Here is a 20,051-nt window from a genome sequence, read left to right as displayed (position 1 = left end):
CCATGTATCAAAGTGGAGCTGATTAGCCTATAATTTCCTGAGTAATCTCTGTTCTTTTTATAAAGAACAGATAACATGTTTGACCTTCTCCAGTCCTATAGGACTTCATCCATACTCTAAGGGTATGTCTACAATTGCAGCCTAATTCGAACTAAGGCTGCAAATGTAGGCATTTGGAATGGCACATCAAGCCTGGGATTTAAATATCCTGCACTTGATTTGCATGTTCCTGTCTGGTCACCATTTTTGAAACTTACAAGCCCGAACTAACTGTCCACGTCTACATGCAGCAGGTAAACGGGCGCTCGAAATAAAGCCTTATTCAGAACTACCTGTTAAACCTCATTGCAGGAGGAATAACAGATAGTTTGGAATAAGGCTTTATTTCGAATGCCCGTTTCCCTGCTGCGTGTAGACGCAGGCAGTTAGTTTGGGCTTGTAAGTTTCAAAAAATAGCGACCGGCCAGGAACATGCAAATCAAGCGAGGGATATTTAAATCCTGGGCTTGATTTGCAATTCCGAATGCCTAAATTTGCAGCCTTAGTTCAAATTAGGCTGCAAGTGTAGACACACCCTAAGATCTTAGAGATGATAGTTAGAAGTTATGAAATTCAGAACTGTTTCCTTAAGTACACCAGTATGAATTTCATCAGGCATTGCCAGTTTGAATATTATTAAAACTGTTCTCTCCCTATTTTGGCTTATATCCCTTTCTCTTGGTTATTAATTGTATTGAATATCTAATCACCCTTACCCTTCTTTTTGAAGATTAACATAAAATAGGCATTAAACACCTCAGTCATCTTAATTTCCTCTATCATCTCCCCTTACCCACTAAATAATAGACCTACATATGCCTTCTCATGTCCCTTTCTCCCAAAGATGTTAATGTACCTTTTCTTATTGCCTTTTATTTCCCTTGCTGAGAGTAATGCATTTTTCTGCCTTACTCTTTTCTGATTTTGTTCCTTTGTGGCACTTGTGCTTTTTTTTTTTTTTTTTTTTAAACTCCTTAGCAATTCATGAATGTTTCCACTTTTTGTAGGATTCCTTTTTCATTTTCATGTCTTTAATATGCCTCCTGCTGGAGGTATATGAGCCTTTTACTCTGCTTTCCATCTTAAAAATGCTTTTCCTAAGCAACCCAAATGTAGTGAAGGTCAATGATTATGGGGATCTGTGTGTCACATCTCTGATGACAGCACCAGCATATGAATCTTTCTGGGCAAGCAAATCAGATTTTCAGAGAAGGAATAGGAAAGAGAGGAGAAATTTACTCTTGGTAAACATGCCAAAGAGTCATGACCTTTGAGTAACTTCAGAATTAACATTTCTGTTGGATAACACTTATAATATTTGGATTATTTTATAGAATGTATAAAGGATGTTGTCTGCTCAAAATGTATACTTGTTTAAATATTCATAAAAGTTGAAATATTCCCCCCCACCCCATGAATAGTCTACATTTGAGAAAATGTACAATGATCAGGATATTTTGGGGTTTGTAGATAACATCAACATCAGGAAGTCTGCAGGTCTGAAAATTAAAATTAAGTTAACCTTTTGCCCACTAGTCCTAGAAATAAAACTAAGCAAAAGAAAATATGAAGCATCAAAACAACTCCGGACATTCTAAATGGGAAATAACACTGAAGAAATTGCCACAATTCTTTATACATATGTTCCCTTTAATCCAGGGCTACTCAACATATGGCCAATGGGCCTCATGTGACCCTCAGTCCATTTATTTGTGGCCTGAGGTGAAGTTTGGGTTTACATGGGGCTCAACACATGGCCCACAGGTGGGCTCCTTCAACAGGGCCTCCACTGGGAACATTCTCCATAACAGCGAGGCGTCTCCCAGGCAGGGTGAGCATAGAAAAACGACAGTGGACAGGCTGGCTGAAACAGATGGGTACAGGGCATTGGTGTTCCTAACCCCCAGGGAGGAGGTTCCAGGAGCACTGATGCATTGTGGGAAGTGCTTTGTATTCATGTCCATCATGTGAAAGAAGCTATTTGCATATATATTTGCATGTATATGCAACCACACTTAAGCAGCCCTTGGCATGTGGTGTATCATTGTGGCCCCCAGGGCTTCCAAGGTTGAGTAGTTCTGCTTTAATCTAATAGATAGAGTGCACTATGAGATTATTCAGAAGAAGTTTTAGAAATCTGTTAGTAGACAACCATGGAATATCCTGGAATAACCATGGAATACTAGAAACTGTTTTCCCCTTTACTCATCCATATCTGGTTGGTTTACATAGTAAAAGGTAAAGATTTATATTTTCAGCATTTTTGATTCTATCTAATGGAACAGCAAATGTTCTCATTCTCCATTATGTCTATTATTATTTTGAATCCTACTAAACTCTGGGACTCTGCTATAAGAGATTATTATCAGGTCTGAAGGTTAATTATTCTTTGTTCATAAATGTATTTCTTTTTATTTTTTTGACTGTTACCTTTTATGTCCTTGGTCTTGAATTATCAGAGGACAATCTTCTAGAGTTTGATTTAGTGGGTCTAATGTAGACCCTTAAATCGAACACTGAGGGCAGCCCCTGCTGGTATCCAGTATTCCTCCTTCTGTGAGGAATAAGGGAGGCTGGTGAGAGCATGTGCCCCCATTGGCCTCCCACAATGTGGACAGGGATTTTAGGTACATCAACTCCAGGTATGCAATTAATGTCACTGGAGCAGTGTAACTTAGGTAAACCTTCTCCTCCAATGTAGACCAGCCTCTGCGTTGTATATTGTTTTCAGTGGAGTGAACGGAAATGAACATAGTATTCTGGGTGAGAAGGTTCATACTGATTTATATAATGTCATTATTATAGTGTTAGAATTATTTTCTTATTTTCTTATAGTTTATGCAGCCATTTGCATATATATTTGCATGTATATGTAACCACACTTAAGCGGACCTCATCATGTGCTGTATCATTGTGGCCCCCAGGGCTTCCAGAGTTAAATTGAAGGTTTAATGATCTGTCCGTATTAATACTAACTCTTCACCATGAGTGATTACAGCTAACAAGATGCAAAAGTAATTCCATATATATATATATATATATATATATATATATATATATATATATATATATATATATGAGGCCTACACATTCTATATTGAGGAGAAGAGAAAATTCTTAATGATGGGTAATCATGGGGTAAGTATCCTTGAGGTTTTGTACAATCTCTCTATAATGCACTTACAGACTGTTAGCAAACTGCCACTCTTCTGTACCAACTTCCTTCAGATAAAACTTCATCTGCATCAATTATTGCCCTAGTCCTTACCAGCAGCAGGGGTCTATTAATATTGTATGATAATATTTCCTTCTGTTGAAATTTTGTCTTTAAAAAAATAATTGCAATTCAGAGCAAACAAAAGGCACCACACTGAAAGAAATAGGAATCTACAGAACAGGTATAATAAATGGGAAATATCCATTGCAGTGCATTAGGAAGCTACGTTGTATCACTTATTTATGATCTGCAAGGAGTAAAAATCACAGCAAATAAGGTGTTTGTGAACACCTGGAAGAAGAGAGAAATAATAAAGAGGACAAAGAATTTAAAAGGTATAGAGGTAGCATGGTCTAGTAACTAGGGTACTGAAATGGGACCTAGGAATCTTGGGTTTTACTTCTGGTTTTGTTACAGTACTAACCAGCTGTGTGGATTTGGGCAAACTACTTCTCCTTGAGATCTGCTTCCTCTCCTCCTATTGTTTTTAAAATATGTGGGGCAAAGACTGTCTCTCAGTAAGTGCTACATAGTCCTGTATTTTGTTTCAGCTACACCAGACTAACACGGCTACATTTCTATCACTGTCTCTCAATATGTTTGCATAGTGCCAAGCAAAATGATGCTCCAGTTGGGTTATGGGCTAAAAATCTATGCATACTTCATGAACATAATAGAAATATGGGCATAGGAAAGGGAAAACCCTGGAAAAAGGTCAAAAATATATGTATGTGAGACAGAGGATGGCCAATAATGTGGCCATTAAAAAGTATAGGGGGTAGAAGGATTTTAGAGTGTTTGTACAGACATTGTGGCTTCCATGTCATCTTCCTTCATGTATTGTTGTAGACTTGCAAAATCACTGAGAGAGAAGCCAGTATTACTTTAATTTTACAAAGGAAGAAACTGAGACTAATTGATGATACATCTATTCAGTCTGCAGCAGTGAGCCTCTTAGCCCAGATCAATAGACTCAGGATAGTGGGGATCATTTTAGCACAACACTCTAAAATAGCCATTGAGAGAGCACCTTGAAGTTGTGGGTTGGAATGGCACTTGGGCTCTGGAGCCCACCACCCCATGCAGCCTTCAAAGCTTGAGCTCTAGGCCAAGCTGCAATATCAAAGTCCAGTCTACAGAGTTATTTGAAATGTAATCCAAGCCCGGATATCTGATGTGTTGAACTGGGCTGCGAGGCTCACTGTAGTGGGTTGTGTAGACTATACTGAGAGCCTGATGTTCAGATGTAATGAGAATTCACTGCTCTAACTGAAGTCATTTGGAAATTGTGGGTTCTCATACACTGCTGAAAAACAGATGGTTGGTGACTTGTCCCTTGATTGCACAATACATCTGTGCAGAGCCAGGAAGAAGAATTACTATTCTGATTCTACATCCTATGCCTTAAACATGAGACCATTATTTTTCCCTTCTAGTGGTCACAGATTACCGAGGTTCTTGAAATGAGGCAGTGTATAACTGTGTAGAGATGGGTTTTTTAACAGCCATGTTGTAGGTACATGCATGGGATAATTTGCTGGTTTTGTAGATAATCTCTAGTTAGAGGAAAACTGATTTTGGTCTCACTGCTGCTTGGGTATTGTTTGTTTGTATGTGTTTGTTTGTTTCCTCCTTGGATTTCTTTAACGGGGAACAAAATGTATCATTTTTCTTGAATATGGTAGAGAGAATATGGTAATTGCTAAATCCTTCCCTTAGAATATCAATTTATTTGAGTCTTTACTATGCCAGTTTTGGTAATAGTTGTATAGTATTTGGGGTGATTACCTGGGAATTTTACTGAGTGGGAGGTCTGAGGACTAATCTCCATATGGAAAGTTGTACAAAACTCATTATCGATGTTGTTTATAAAGAAGTATGGAGAATATATTATATGGAATAATTCTGAATTAGCAGGGCAATGGGAAGAACTAACTAGTCTTTTCCCTGTCTATCTTCTGACTGTACAATTCCTTCTTTTACATTGTGTATCCATGGAGTCTCTCTGGTGAGACAGGGTCACACTAAAACAATTAGCCTTTTTATGAATTTCATGAGAGAAGAGAACCAGAAGCTTTTTAAAGATCATGAGTCTGGAATGAATTAAATGTCTGAGATTTACTGTCATTGTTGCATGCTGTATTTCACGGTATTGTCCTGTCATTGCTAATGTAGGGAAGTTTTCCAGTGACAGATATGTTTTCACAATGCATTGAAATATTGAACACTGTTCTGTTTTAGTTTTATCTGATGTGACATCTTGAACCTAACCAAGCTGATCCAGTTTTATTCTTTTGTTTTGGGCCCCCTTCTATATTCTCTTACCTGTTTCCACTGTAAGTGTGTGTATAACATGAATAAGCTACGCAAATTGAGCTACATCAATTGTGTATCTTATTTCGAAATAGAGCACTCTTCCTCTGACTTCCCTTACTCGTACAATGAGGATTACAGGACTCGGGCTATGTCTAGACTGCAGGCTTCTTTCGAAAGAGGCTCTTTCGAAAGCATCTTTCGAAAGAGCCTCTTTCGAAAGATCGCGTCTAGACTGCAGGCGGATCTTTCGAAAGAGAAATCCGCTTTTTCAAAAGAGAGCACCCAGCGAGTCTGGATGCTCTCTTTCGAAGACGGCCTATTTACATTGAAGAACGCCTTCTTTCAAAAGAGGAACTTTCGAAAGAAGGCGTTCTTCCTCGTAAATTGAGGTTTACCGCCATCGAAAGAAAAGCCGCGTTCTTTCGAAATAATTTCAAAAGAACGCGGCTTGAGTCTGGACGCAGGGGAAGTTTTTTCGGGAAAAGGCTACTTTTCCCGAAAAAAACCCTGAGTCTGGACACGGCCTCAGAGTAAGAAGTCCTCCAGCTTGATGGTATTTTGGCACATTTTGAAATAACTGTCTGCTTTCTAGACATGGACTTGCAGAATAGAACTAGTTATTTCAAAATAGTGTTTCAGTGTAGACGTACCCTAAATGAATGAAGATTTCTTTATTACATTGTATTTCAACAGGCATACTGACATTTGCCCAGAACTGCGATAAATTAAAAGGTTTTTCATACAAAATCTGCAGTACCATTATACATGTCTTTTTGATTGCTAATTTCTTGACAATTATTTAATAAAGTGATATAGTTCAGTGGGAGGGCTGTCAGTCATCATCACAGATGTACATTTTTGTCTAGTCCAGAAACAATTTAGATATGCTCTCTGGATTACACTGGGAAAGTACATTGCTTGTTTAAATTAGGGAGATTATCAAAGTTACTGGGTACAACTGCAGACAACTGCAAAATAATCACCTTTTTCTGAAATTGTCAGATCAAAAAAGTTGTCTGCTTAAGTATAGTATTTTTGTAACACTGATTCTCCTGGTCCATCCACATCCACAGTGCAATTTCACACACCATGCTGTATAAACCAGAATAAGCAACAACATTTTTCTTCAATATGGCATGTTTAAAAGGAAGACAGGGTACCTTCTCCACATTCTTAAGTCCCTTGGGGATTTTGGTGTGAGATTTTCCATTGACAGTGAAAAATAATGTACAAATGGAGCCAGTTCTTTTTGTTTTTCAAATGTATCTTGGCAAAAAGTGGCAGTCAATTTGGCTGTATTTACTGAACATATCATGCTGAATAAAGAGACTTGCCTCTGGACTGCACAACACTGTACAGTCCAAGTTATACATACAGAGTTTAAAAGTAGACCAAGGAGAGATTTTTGGCCAGAGAACAAAATATGTTATACATATACAGTGAACAGAGGAAATATTATACTTGTTAAATCTTGTTAACTTTAGAAATCTTCTACAGTCCGAATGTCCTTAAAGATTAATAGCAGTTTAACAGAGATTAAGAATTTCTGAACAAATAAACAAAAAAGGTCACTTAGTACTTTCTGACCATAAACAGTATAGAGAGATATAGATTATTTGGATATGACAATTGATGTCTGTGACAAGTTGGGTCAGAGAGAGCCCTTTGAGACTGACACTTAATGGGCTGGTCATATGACTGAGCCTGCATACCAGCCCTCTGGGGCACCCTACCATTTTCTGCTTAGCCAGAAGCTCTCATCTTCCCCATCAAAGACACAGAGTAGAAGTAAAGGACACCAGCAGACTAACCCAGATATTGAGAACATCTCAGCTTTGGGAAAGCTCAGCCACAGGGACCCCAATGGGTCCAAACCCCCAAATACATCTATGTCACTGTGTAGAAAGTTTATATAGAATGAGCAGATAAGGTATATACCTCCTTTATCAATGAAAGAGAGATATCCACAGCTGTGGTCCCCCCAGATAACAATTATTTGCATTGAGTTTGACAATAAACAAAAGTGATTTTAATAATTATAAAAAGTAGGCTTTAAGTGGTTGCAAATTATAACAGATAGATCAAAGCAAGTTAATAAGCAAACAAAAACAAAAACATGTCAACTAAGTCTAATACACCAAGAAAAGTTACAAATAATGATTTCTCACCATAGTTCATATTTCAGATGAAGTCTTTCTCAGGTCAGAGCGGATCTTTTTTTCTTACCTAGGTCTAACAGCTTCTTTCCACTTCTCTCTTTATAGTTCTTTTGTTTCCAGATGTGTTCATGTATCATCTCAGGATGGGGAGGAGTCTGTGAAGCCACCATCATTGTTTACTTCCCATTCCTCATTTAAAATTTCCCTGGAGTGGAAAGTCTTTGTTCAGTTCCTCCTAATCCTATGGAAAGGTACAAAATTCAAGAAGGATTCCAGTACCAAGTGGCACTGTCACATGTTTTTGTAAGACTAACTATGATTTAGAATTACAGGAAAAACAAGGCAGATTGATTTACAGATCATTGTCCTGAGCAATAGACCATTAAGTTCCTTAAGCACTGCTAATGGCTTTTATAGCATATCTAGATATATAAATGGAGTTATACTTCATAATTCTAACTTTATATACAAGAATGACACATGCATTCACATAGAATATCCATGTTCAGGGAATTACAAGTTCTCCAAGGATAGGTTATATGCCCTAATTTGCATAAAGCATATCAGAGTTATGCCTCTTCATATTAAAAAACATATTTCCATAAACATATGGGGGCTCAGCATCACAGCATCATACAGTCCTGCTAGGAGAAGAGGCTAATGTAGCACTACTCCGGCTTCAATTTCCTCTCCTCCCACAGAGATCACTGTAAGAATACCTTCATATGCAAAGTCCTACTAGGATCAATTTTGTTTCCTGTTCTCTTTAACCTAAGCCCCCTGTGAGATTGCAAGCTCTAACTCTACCAGTATGTCAATAAACTCCTGCTTTATATTTCAGCAGACACTGCTGACAGAATGACATATATGGCACTGTGTCTGACTAAAAGAGACAAGCATCTGGATGATTTCTGGTTTAATATTAACCCAGGTAAGAAAAAAGCAGGAAGTGCTTTTAAAGGGCTTACTGAGACACCGACCTTTCCCTCCATCAAAGTCACCTTCCCCTTACTCATCAAATTTTCAAGAGTGGAATAGATTAATTACTCTTTTTGATATTCTGGTAGTGACAGTGGTAAGAAAAATATTTCTTCCACTTCTGGTTTCTAGGGCACTATATTCACTTATCTGAGATAAGAAGCTAATAATGACTGTGATCTGTGTGTTCCTCACCTTGCAATTGGAGTACTGTAGTTTCCTCTAACAAGTGCTGAAGTTTCAGGCCCCTCAAAGCTCCTGCAGTACTTCAGTTCTTGGTCAGAATCCTATTCTTCACCATGAATACATCATACCATATGCTTTCCACTGGCTTTACACTTGCTTCCAGATCCCATACTATGTTTTATTCCTAATCTGTAGACCTTCAGAGAACTGAAGCCCAGCTTTAACAGAAGTGGTCTATCCATTTGGAGATCATCAAGTTAACTCTGCTTACTAATAATGCTGAAGTTATCTATTTTCAGGATGAAACTTTCAGATACTTGAGGCAGATTATTCTGTGCTCAGAGTCCTGGACCTTGGAATTCCTTAGCAAAAGTTATCAGAGTTGCAATTATGACTGAGTTCAGCTCAATACAAACAAAAAGCCAAAAAAAAAAAAAAAAAAAAAACCTTTTCATGCATGTCTTGAAATAATAGAAGTTGAATGAATTTTAAAATAAATTTCAAACTGAATAGTAAGAGCAAAGTAAAATGTTCACGTCCTAGTTCTATATTTGGCCCCCTGGTTCTACAGTGATAGACAGGTAGTAAGTAAGTAAGTAAAACACTATAACTCATGTAGGTATGAATCTTTTCTTCGAACAAACCCAAAGGAAAAAAGTAGAATATTTCACACTGAGTGATGTAAACTATAAATATTGTTTTTACTTGACATAAATAAACTTTCCCAGCATATCATACAGACAGTAGCTAGAATTTTCAGAGGTGACCTTATGATTTTTGAATGCCCATCTTCAGAAACCTTAAAGGGGTCTTTTCAAAAAGCTCTAAGCAATCAGTCACTTTATTATTATTAGTAGTATAATGATAATAATTATAACCTAAAGCTTTTTACTCCATCTCAAGTTGAACATCTGAAATCTATTCACCTCAACCTTTTTGAAAGCTTTTGCTTGTGTTCTTCTCTTTCCATAGACTAAATGCTTATTTTTTAAAACACAGTCTTACTTGGATAATTGTCTTCACAGCATCAATCAATCATCTTTTTTGGCTGAATCTTGAAACAAACCATTTCCAGCTCTTCCTCCATACACAGCTCTAACTTATGATTTATGTTAGAGGTTGATGATTTCCTTTCACTTAAAACCCTTTCTTTTGATTTTCCCCATTCACTTGAACAGTGATAGTAATGTACTCAGTAAACTTTTGCAGGCAATGAATTTAAATGCCTTCTGGCTTCCAACACAATGTTCAAGTCCTCTTATATCTTCTCTATTTCCAGACACTTATTTTGCAAAATAGAATGAAATAAAACTTAACTCCAAATCTTAGCAACAAGGTGGAAAGTTAAGTTTACTTTCTTTTGTGGGGAAAATGGAAATGGTGGATTAAATATTTCATAGGGGTATATTTTTCTTCTGAAACTCCTTTCTCTCCCTCTACAATCACTCTGCGAGCAGTTTTTGAGTTGTCCCATAAATGACATGGCCAGAATATCAAAAGATTTAGAAGGATGAATTGGATTTGGATAGGTACCTAAAAATTTGAAAGGCTTACCTTGAACCATTTGGGGCTACAAGAATCAGAATTTTAGTAAATTCTTTTTCTAGTAAGTTAGTAAACCCTCAACAACAGCCTTTTCACATAATTTCATCACTTCTCAGAACTCCAAAATGCAAATATTTCCAAAGAGATTACATTCAAGAAAACTAGTGGTGCCAGAACTTCTGTCCTTTCTGTGGAAATGCTGGCATCTAACTGAAGTAGTAAAATACTATTGTTTTACATGACGATTGCAATTTACTTCAAGATAAACTAGGTTCATATTTTTTCTGGGTATCTTACCACTTTTCCTTCTAATCTTTCAAATCCTACACAACAAATGGAGACTTTCAACTTTTGTAGGTTGAAAACTTCAGAGCAGCAAACGCATCAAAGATTTCTAATAGCAAGAAGCTCACAAGTCTCCCTTGACATTCCTGATGCTGACAATGTCTTTGCTGAGGCTAGCAGCAACCATGGAACATCTTTTTTGGTTCATTTGTTCAGGTTGTAAATTAACATGGTATGTGATGCCAGACCAAGATTACAATTGACAGAACTAGGACTTGTGAGCTCTTAACTCTCTGTGATATTGTAGACAAAGTTTGCCCCAGCATTATTATTTGGCAAAACCCCTTAAAAGAAACTCTTTCAAATCTCAATCCCGAACAAAATTTCACATGGATACCTCCTATGTTAATAATGGGAGGAGCAAAACTCTGATTTCCAATGTGAATGGATGCTTGATCCATATTCTTTTTGTATGCTGTGGTCCAAATTCAGCTTCAAAATACAATTAAAACCAAAATTTCTTTCTCCCCTGCATACATTCTAGTACTTATAGATTCTTAATTGTTTAACCTCTGAATTGAAAACAGATACTGTTTGAGGTAAAACTTAAATGCTTAAATTTGACACTTTACGAATGGGCTGTAACAAAGATGCTAATTATCTTACCCATTACAAAGATAGCTTCCCCAATTATCACCCCTAATATCATTATCTGATAGACAGTAACCTCCTCCCCTCATCCCCCCCCCCCATTCTAAAATCTGTTTTGTCAATTTTATATGTGTTTACTTTTTTTGATTGTATCCCTTTGGGATATCTGGTCATGCCCATTTTCTTCCACTATTTGATCTGAGGAAGTGGGTCTGGCCCATGAAAGCTCATCACCTTATAAACCATCCTGTTAGTCTTTAAAGTGCTGCATAATCCTATCTTTTGTTTGAGGTTCTGGATCTTATTTGCCATAGTGCTGATGCTTTCATTTGATAATCCAGCATGTTTTTTAAAACTATTAATTCTCAGAGCAGGTTTTTTTCACTCCCCCATGGTATTGACAAGCCTCAATATGTAATTTTCATCAGGGAATCATCACAAAATGAGTTTGTTTCCAATACGGTACCACAGAGATTTGTCCTCACTACCATGCAATTTAAAATTTTGCCAACTGGAGCAGTAAACAGGGATTTTTGAGAGGGAGTTCTCCAGGTGAAGTAGGAGTAAATACGGGACACTTGTGGTAAGTGGCTGTCTGTAGTGTGTGTTTATGTGGGGGGGGAGTTACTTGCTGTGTGCTGAGCTTGTGTTTGTCTCTTTCGTTCGTTCGTTTGTTTGTTTGTTTGTTTGTTTGTTTGTTTGTTTGAAGGAGTATGTGCTGTGGCCGGCAGCTGGAAGCTATGAGTTTCTAAAGGTTTGAAATGTAGAAGCCTCTGTTAATTGGCTGAGCCTAAGTCAGGAAGAGGGGCTACCAGGACTTTATAAAGCTGTGAGTCAGCGACCAGGGAGCTTGCGAACAGGAGCAGCAAACAGGGAGTTTTGAGAGAGAGTTTAGAGGATGCTAGTGACTTCTGACCTTCTTTAAAAATAACTTTTAAAAAGAAGCCCAGTTTATAATTAAACTTATTCACAAGAAAAATGGAGACAGAAGCCCAGCAGCAGAGAGGGGGGGTCTCCTGTTTTTTGTGTCAAGTGAAACATGTATGATTACCTGCCTTGTGGGCGGATGGCGGATGTGTACACCCGTTGCAAGGAGCTCCTGGCCCTCAGAAACCGAGTTCGGGCTTTGGAGGCCAGAGTGGTGGAACTGGAGGAGCTAAGGGAGGCAGAGAGCTATATTGATGAGACTTTCCAGGACACTGTAGTACTGTCCCACCTCCAGTCTGAGAGCCCCAGTGCTCTTAAGGAGGATGAAAGGCTCAGGGGAACAGAGTATTCAGTGGGAGCAGAGGGAAACCATCCCATAGTTGGGACCCTCCTTCCAGAGGATGTTGCGGTATCCTCTTGAACTAGGGATACCTCTGAGGTGGAGGGAATGCCAGGTGATAGTAGTGGGTGATTCGATCATTAGAAACATAGATAGTAGGGTTTGTGATGACCAGGAGAACTGTATGGTTACTTGCCTGCCTGGTGCAAAGGTTGTGGATCTCTCGAGGCATCTAGATAAACTTATGTGTAGTGCTGGGGAGGAGCTGGTGGTTGTGGTGCATGTAGGTACCAATGACGTAGGAAAGGGTAGTAGAGACGTCCTGGTGGCCAAATTTAGGTTGCTAAGAAAGAGACTGAAATCCAGGACCTCTATGGTGGCATTCTTGGAAATGCTTCCAGTTCCGCACACAGTGCCAGGTAGGCAGGCAGAGCTTTAGAGTCTCAATGTGTGGAGGAGACAATTGTGTAGGGAAGAAGGATTTAGATTTATTAGGAAATAGGGACACTTTTGGGAGAGGGGGAGCCAATATAGGAAGGATGGTCTCCACCTAAACCAGGGTGGAACCAGACTGCTGGCACTAAACATTAAATAGGCCATAGAGAAGATTTTAAACTAAGAGTTGGGGGAAAGCCAAGTGGTGCGGAGAAGCACACAAATCGGATGGAGACTTCTCTTAGAGGAGAATCCATTGATAGAGATTCTCTAAGCTATAGTCAGAAAGAGAGGAGTGGAGAGGACAAACCATGGGCCAGAGCAGACAAACAACCACATATAAAGGAATCCAATGCATCAGGGAAAGGCAGACAAATAAACAAATTTTGATAGTGCTTCTACACAAATTCTAGGAGTCAGACTAATAAGATGGGTGAACTTGAGTACCTCATATTAAAGGAGGAGATTGACATAATAGGCATCACTGAAACCTGGTGGAATGAGGAAAGTGTGTGGGGGACAAACATACCAGGCTATAAAATATATCAGAAGGATAGAGCAGGCCATGTGGGTGGTGGAGTGGCACTGTATGTGAAAGATAATGTAGAATCAAATGAAATAAAAATATTAAATGAATCAACATGTTCAATAGAAACTCTTTGGATAGTAATTTCATGCTCCAATAATAAGAAGTTAGCAGTAGGGATATATTATCAACTACCTAACCAGGACAGCAACACTAACATTGAAATGATGAGGGAGATTAGAGAGGATACAAAAATAAAGAACTCTATAATAATTGGTGATTTTAATTATCCCCATATTGACTGGATACATGTCACCTCAAGAAGAGAAGCAGAGATAAACTTTCTCAGTGGCTTAAATGACTGCTTTTTGGAGCAGCTGGTACAGGAACCCACAAGGGGAGAAGCAATTCTCTATTTAATCCTGCGTGGAGCGCAAGATAAGATCCAGGAGATAACCATTATAGGACCACTTGGGAATAGTGACCGTAATATAATAACATTTAACATTCCTGTGGTGGGAAGAACACCTCAGCAGTCCAGCACTCTGGCATTTAATTTCAAAAAGGGGAATTACACAAAAATGAGGAGGGTAGTTAAACAGAAATTAAAAGGCACAGTGACTAGAGCCAAATCCCTGAAAGCTGCATGGAAACTTTTTAAAGACACCATAATAGAGGCCCAACTTAAATGTATACCCCAAATTAAAAAACATAGCAAGAGACCTAAAAAAGAGTCACCGTGGCTTAACCATCATGTAAAAGGAGCAGTGAGGGACAAAAAGGCATCTTTCAAAAAGTGGAGGTCCAATCCTAGTGAGATAAATTGAAAGGAACATAAACACTGTCAAATCAAGTGTAAAAATGTAATAAAAAAAGCAAAAAAAGATTTTGACGAACAGCTAGCCAAAAGCTCAAAACGAAATAGCAAAACGTTTTTTAAATACATTAGAAGCAGGAAGCCTGCTAAAAAAAGCCAATGGGTTCTCTAGATGTTTGAGATATAAAAGGAGTAATCAAGGACGATAAAGCCATTGAGGAGAAACGAAATGACTTCTTTGCTTCAGTCTTCACGGCTGATGATGTTAGGGAGATTCCCAAATCTGCGCCATCCTTTGTGGGTGACTGGCAATTACAGACTGGTAAGTCTACCTTCCGTACCATGCAAATTAGTTAAAACATTAGTAAAGAATAAAATTGTCAGGCATATGAAAAGAGGTTAAAGCAACTGGGACTTTTCAGTTTAGAAAAGAGGAGACTGAGGGGAGAATAGGATAGAGATACAGGCAGTCCCCGGGTTACGTACAAGATAGGGACTGTAGGTTTATTCTTAAGTTGAATCTGTATGTAAGTCGGAACTGGCGTCCAGATTCAGCCGCTGCTGAAACTGATCAGTTTCAACAGTGGCTGAATCTGGACGCCAGTTCTGACTTACATACAGATTCAACTTAAGAACCCCAGGCATCCCCAAGTCAGCTGCTGCTGAAACTGATCAGCGGCTGATTCCAGGAAGCCCGGGGCAGGGGCTTCCTGTAGTCAGCCACTAGTCATTTTCAGCAGCTGCTGACTAGGGGACACCTGGGGCAGAGCAGCTGGGGTGCTGCTGGGTTGGTCCAGTGGCACCCAGAGCGGCGCTACGGGACCAACCGGCAGCGCCCCAGCTGCTGTACCACAGGCGACCGGAGCAAAGCCGCGGAGCACGGGGGCAGCGGGACAGCCCAGACGCGCCGTGGCTATCCTGCTGCCCTCGGGCTCCGCAGCTTTGCTCTGCTCTGCTCCCCGTCCCCCAGGTCTGCAGACCAGGGGGAGGGGGAGCAGAGTAGAGCAGAGCGGCGGAACGCGCGGCCAGCTGACAGCCCAGATGCGTCTGGGCTGTCAGCTGGCCGCGTGCTCCGCTCTGCTTTCCCCCCCCCCCATGGTTTGCAGACCAGGGGGAGCAGAGCGGAGCAGAGCAGAGCGGCAGAACGCGCGGCCAGCTGACAGCCCAGACGCATCTGGGCTGTCAGCTGGCCGCGTGCTCCGCTCTGCTCCCCCCCCCTGCAGATCAGGGGGAGGGGGAGCAGAGCGGAGCACAGCAGAGCGGCGGAACGCGCGGCCAGCTGACAGCCCAGATGCGTCTGGGCTGTCAGCTGGCCGCGTGCTCCGCTCTGCTCCCCCTCCCCCCGGTCTGCAGACCAGGGGGAGGGGGAGCAGAGCAGAGCGGAGCGGAGCAGAGCAGAGCGGCAGAATGCGCGGCCAGCTGACAGCCCAGACGCGTCTGGGCTGTCAGCTGGCTGCGCGTTCCGCCGCTCTGCTCTGCTCCGCTCTGCTCCCCCTCCCTCTGGTCTGCAGACCGGGGGGGGGGAGCAGAGCGGAGCGCGTGGCCAGCTGACAGCCCAGACGCGTCTGGGCTGTCAGCTGGCCGCGCGTTCCGCCGCCGCTTTGCTTCCTCTCCCTGGTCTGCTCGAGACCAGGGAGAGGAAGTGCCCCGTTCGTAACTGCGGATCCGACATAAGTCGGATCCGCGTAACTCGGGGACTGCCTGTATATGAAATCATGAGTGGTGTGGAGAGGGTGAATAAAGAAAGGTTATTTATTAGTTCTCATAATAGAAGAACTAGAGGATACCAAATGAAGTTAATTGGTAGCAGGTTTAAAACTGATAAAAGAAAGTTCTTCACTCAGCGCATAGTCAATCTGTGGAATTCCTTGCCAGAGGAAACTGTGAAGGCTAGGACTATAACAGAGTTTAAAGAGAAGCTAGATAATTTCATGGAGGTTAGGTCCATAAAAGGCAATTAGCCAGGGGATAGAAATGGTGTCCCTGGCCTCTGTTTGTCAGAGGCTGGAGAAGGATGGCAGGAGACAAATCACTTTATCATTGTCTTCGGTCCACCCCCTCTGGGGCACCTGGTGCTGGCCACTTTTGGCAGACAGGCTACTGGGCTGGAGGGACCTTTGGTCTGATCCAATACAGCCAGTTTTATGTTCTTATGTTCTTAGTCAATGACCTGAAAGCAAATGTAACAGCATTATTGATCAAGGTAGTGGAAGATCTAAAGATTTGGAGCATAATAAATAATGTAGAGGGCAGGGCACTGATGTCAATGATAAAGAGTTATAGATAGCTTGGTAAGCAACAATATGTGTTTTGATGTAGCCAAATGTACAATTATGTACCTAGGAGAACAGGACAAGGGACTTTGTCATGGGAAACAGAGACTCTGAAAAAGACTTGGGAGTCATTGTGGGTAATCAGCTAACTGTTCAATCTTAGTATGATGCTGTAGCCAAAAGGGCTAAAGTGTTATATGTATTTTTAGAAGTACAAAATTTAAGTTTCTCTGTTTTGCTAGGCTTGAATCTAGGTCCTGCTTTAGCGGAAATATATTTTAGAAATTTGTCTACTTTGGGTTGTATGTGTAGGAAATAAATTGCATGTGATTTGATACAGTTCTTTCCCTTCCACATTAAGACACTTGTCCAAAAAATTAGAGAATTAAATTGTTGTTTTTAATTAAAGTGATTTTATAATACCTATTTCCTACTAGCTAGGTTCCTTAATTACAATTAAGCCCCGCATAAATGTGTTGGCATTAAAACTGCCTCTATAATTTCCACTACTATGCCTTAGAAAAACAAGTATTAAAAGCACTGCAACTAGACAAACAACCAGAACAACAACAACAAAAAAAAACGGCAAACAAAACCAAACTGATCAACTAAATGTTAAACAAAATAAATGAGCCATGCATTATATTCTGAAGGCTACAAAAGTAAAACTCATGAGCATCTCTACAAGAGATGAGTTCTGTAGGTACGTGATGTTTCTAGACAGGCTAATTACCAATGTCAGAGTTTTATCCTGAAGCTAAAAGCTGTAGCAACCTAGCTAGCATAAAATTAGGGTTGCTCTGCCCCAGGCTTCCTGGAATCAGCCGCTGATCAGTTTCAGCAGCGGCTGACTTGGGGACACCTGGGGTAGAGCAGCTGAGGTGCTGCCGGGTTGGTCCCTGCAGCGCTGAGGTGCAGCGCTGCGGGGACCTAACCGGCAGCGCCCCAGCTGCTCTGTCCCAGGTGTCCAGATTCAGCTGCTGTTGAAACTGATCAGCGGCTGATTCCAGGAAGCCCGGGGCAGAGAAACTCTGCCTCGGGCTTCCTATAGTCAGCCGCTGGTCAGTTTCAGCAGCGGCTGAATCTGGACGCCAGTTCCAACTTAAATACAAATTCAACTTAAGTACAAACCTACAGTCCCTATCTTGTACGTAACCCGGGGACTGCCTGTACACAGACACATGACAGCACAAGCATCCTCACTTTACCCTTCAAATATGCCTGAATCCTGAACTAGTTACATAAGTAACTTTTTTTAGACTAATAATACAGCAGATATTTTGAAGGCTGCTTGTTTCTTTGGAAAACTTGGAACCCTAAGTCAAATCATATTTACTTTAAAACATAATACAGTAAAAATCCAATAGTCCAGCATCCAGTTGTCTGGTACTCCTGATAGTTCAGCATCAACTGGAACCCGGAACTGCTCAAGTCAGCCACTCTCATGGCCAGGCTGTTCCGCGCACAATCCCCAGCACACACAGAGTCCAGCTTGAACGTGCTAGTAACCGGCTGCTGAGCACTGGCAGCTGCTTCAGGACCTGGACATAAGGTTGGGGAGAAGGGGGATTGGGTGACAGCAGGGAAGGGAGGTGTTTTGCTCTGTGGAAGGGAAGGGGAGGGGAGGGCAATTAGGTTGTGCACGGCATCCCGGCCAGCTCATTGAAAAGCCGGCTGCTCAGTGCACGTGCCCCAGAGCCTGGAGGGAGACACACTGCTGTACCAGCAGCTCCAGGACCCAAGCATAAAGTGTGTGGGGGGGGAGGGAAATTTGGTTGGGAGTATGCCCCCTTACAGTACCTCCTGGTACTCCGGCATATCCAATAATCTGCCACCACCTAGGTCCCAAAGGTGCCAGATTATTGGAAGTCTACTGTAATCATAATAATCATCATAATAATAAATAGCCCAATAATTCCACACTATAAACTCCCTTTATTAACACCACATTTAACCCAATATAACATTCCACTTCAGTGGAATAGTTGCTGATTGTCAGTGGGAGGAGGGAGGAATTATGCTCCAGGAATGAAATAATTAATTAGAACAATTAAAAAGAACTAGAATACTGACCTTTCTTCCTCACTTTCTTCCACAGTCAAAAGTGTATTAAAAAAAATCAAGAAGAGCTGTTGGTCTTAAAATATTCAGCATTTCTATATGTTTTGTTTGTGTTTTTTCATGAGATACATGGACTGCTGCTCTAGCTAACATCTTAGATACAGATAGGAGTCCCCACAATGCACTGCATGGTATTTGGAATGGTTAAAAGGAAAATTACAAAAGGTGATGAAGAAAATAGAAGGATACTTACTTCTCCAAAGTAAAATAAACAATAAAATAAAACCAAACCTCACACAAAGAAATAATTGTGTTGTAAATAGCACTTGTTCCTTAGGACACAATCCATAAAAAGTTACTATTGGAGATACAAAATTTGTATGTCCTTAAACAATCTCAATGTGAACATTTCTGTATTTTTCTGGGTAAGAATTTCACTTCAAAATAATAATGAATTCAGATCTTTCTGTCTTGTTTTTTATTTCAAAATCAGAGTTTCAGAAAGGCCTTGTCCTATGCTGGTTCTGTTTGGTGGCCAGATATGGTACTCTGGTGCCTAAGGAGCTAAATAAAACACTATGGCTACGTCTACATTGGCATCCCTTTCTGGAAAAGGGATGCTAATGAGACGAGTCGGAATTGCAAATCCGAGGGGGATTTAAATATCCCCCTCGTCATTTGCATTTACATGGCTGCCGCTTTTTTCTGGCTTGGGGATAAGCCGGAGAAAAGCAACAGTCTAGACGGGATTCTCCAGAAAATAAACCCTTTCCGGAGGATTTCTTATTCCTACTTTCAAGTAGGAATAAGAAATATCCCCCGCGGCATTTGCATTTACATGGCTGCCGCTTTTTTCCGGCTTGGGGATAAGCCGGAGAAAAGCCCCAGTCTAGACGTGATTCTCCCTAAAATAAGCCCTTTTCTGGAGGATTTCTTATTCCTACTTCAAAGTAGGAATAAGAAATCCTCCGGAAAAGGGCTCATTTTCCGGAGAATCACGTCTAGACTGGGGCTTTTCTCCGGCTTATCCCCAAGCTGGAAAAAAGCGGCAGCCATGTAAATGGAAATGCCGCAGGGGATATTTAAATCCCCCATGGATTTGCAATTCCGACTCGTCTCATTAGCATCCCTTTTCCGGAAAGGGATGCCAATGTAGACGTAGCCATTGACTTTCATAATCACTTTTAAAGGAATATGAAACAAGAACAATGTTAAAACTACAGCGATACTGAGATTGTATTGTTATCAATTTAGTTTCACAATACCACTTGCCAATTACTGTTACTGTTCGAAATG

This window comes from Pelodiscus sinensis, chromosome 6 (assembly GCF_052426305.1).
Source record: "Pelodiscus sinensis isolate ZL-2025 chromosome 6, ASM5242630v1, whole genome shotgun sequence".
Classification (NCBI taxonomy): Eukaryota; Metazoa; Chordata; order Testudines; family Trionychidae; genus Pelodiscus; species Pelodiscus sinensis.
Note: the sequence above shows the minus strand (reverse complement) of the source record.